Consider the following 2,258-nt stretch of genomic DNA (forward strand, 5'->3'; position numbering starts at 1 on the left):
GCTTCCCTGGTTTGGGTTGTAAGATATCATTTTTTGAAAAAGATACATTTTTAAAAAAGAAATTGCCTTGATAGGCAATTTTCACTGTAAGTACATGTTTCTTTGTGCAACACTGGCAATATTTTTTCAAGGAGTTAAGCTTTTTATCCCTGTTTAAGTATATGTTAGTTTTCCTCAATTATCCTCTCCATATCCTCTCCTCAGTCTGTAGTTTCCAAAGCTTGTGATCATAACCACTTACTATTTTATGCAATGCTTTCTATTAGTATGTAGTAATTATGCATAAAGCCTTTAATTATAATATTGTTACATAATGAATTTCAATCATTTTTTCATCTTCACCCTCATGTGTGCCCTGCTCTTTCCTCTCATACACTACTTGGTTTTCTTCCAGGTTCCATAAAGCCTCTCTGCATTGGAGGAATGTTTACAGGCTAGTGCACGAGGATTTATTTGCAGCAGCACACACATCTTACCAGTAGTTATACTTCTGAAGAAAATATATGTTCCTCCCTCCTTTTTTTTTTTTTTTTGACTGTTGATCTTTTTATTTTTCAACATGGAGAATTGCTTTAATTCACTACTCCAGAAACAAGTACTAACAAATATGACTGATAACCCAAGTCTTTCATCTTGTTTTTAATTTCCTTGGCTTGTCTTTATGAGTCCTTATTTTGGATGTGAATCTCCTTTTCTAGGAGACTGTCATTTATGCTAGGATAAACAGAAGGATAGTGCTGTTTCTCTCTTAATAGGCAATGACAGACTCTTCTACGGCCTTTTAGCAAGTAGGAGAATAAGGGCAAGTAGATAAATGGTTTAAGGTGAAAAGGATGCATAAGTTTTATTTCAGTTGAAACAAATTCTTGTTTTATTTTATTATTTTGTACTTTTGAGATTATAGTGTAATCACATTTCTCCCTTGTCTTTCTCTCTTCAAATCCTTCCATAAGCCCCTGCTTGCTTCCTTGCAAATTTATGGACTTTATTTTCATTAATTGTTGTTTACACAATTGTGTACATTCACAAACATTTCTTTTTCCCCTTAAATAGTTGTTTACTGGCAGTGGGATGGAAGGGATGGCAGGTTTAGCATTCACAGACAACACCACACTCAGGGGGGCGGGGCAGCAAGAGTGATGGGAAACAGACTGAAGGCCGCTCTTCAATAGCAAGTGGGTAGGCAGGGGCCTGGAGTGTTGATGCAGCAGCCTTAGCTTAGCTCTGGTTAGTAGGCATGGTTAGAGATGAAGAGAGATTCACTGGCTGCGGCTCCAGACTGGTCACTTGGGGGATACTTTGCTTGACAAGCGAGACTGTTGTCCAGGGCTCTTTTGATGTACTCCTCCTTGGTTGTCTTCAGGTTCTCCTCCTTCCCACCCCAGGCCTTTAGAGCAGAGGCCCGCAGGGCTCCGCCATAGGAAAAAGTCAAGGCCCATGGCTTCAGCAGGGGACACTTGTTGATAACCTTGAGGTTGATGGATGCCTTTTCCTCACTCTGCCCTCCAGACAGGAAAGTGACCCCAGGGATGGCAGGGGGCACTGTGCGAAGAAGTGCTGTATCTGTTGCCATGGCAATCTCCTCATTGGAAAATTTCTGGGTGCAAGCATGACCAGGGGTGACCATGTTGGGCTTCAACAATGTGCCTTTCAGATAGACATAGTGGTCGCTCAAAGCCTTGTAGACAGGGCCAGTACTTTCTCAGTTACATACTGGCAACACTTCAAGTCATGGTCCCCATCAGGGAGAATTTCAGGCTCCACGATGAGTACCATGCCATTCTGCTGGCAGATGCTGGCGTAACGGGTCAGAACACTGGCATTTTCCATGATGGCAAGGGGCGAGGGAGTATGTTTCCCAATCTTTAGCACACAGTGCCACTTGTCAAAGTGGGCTCCATCCTTCTTATACTGGGCACAGCGTTCAGACAGCCCATCTAGCCCTTGGTTAGTAGTCTCGCCATTGGTTCCTGGCAGGGGCACCACACCCTTATCTACCTTAATGCCCACAACACCACCCTTGGACTTGACCCTTGGGGGAAAAGGACGTCCATCATCTGCCTTCTCATACAGTATCTCATGGAAGAGGATCACACCCCCAATGCAGGGGATTCACACGGTCATCAGCAGTCAGCAGCAACTGGTGGTACAAGGGCCTGTTCTCCTCGGTGTTCTCGGTGCCAATGGACTGCAGGCGCTTGACAATGCTTCCAGTGGACCCATCTGCAGCCAGGATGCCCTTGCCCGGAGCCACAATT

At 44.0% G+C, this 2,258-nt stretch overlaps 1 pseudogene; it reads right to left on the reverse strand.

Moving 5' to 3' along the window:
- Nucleotides 1-1,212: 1,212 nt before the first annotated feature.
- The window catches only part of LOC110323535, a 4,533-nt pseudogene continuing 3,487 nt past the window's right edge, over nucleotides 1,213-2,258 (reverse strand).

Source organism: Mus pahari, chromosome 6 (assembly GCF_900095145.1).
Source record: "Mus pahari chromosome 6, PAHARI_EIJ_v1.1, whole genome shotgun sequence".
Taxonomy (NCBI): domain Eukaryota; kingdom Metazoa; phylum Chordata; class Mammalia; order Rodentia; family Muridae; genus Mus; species Mus pahari.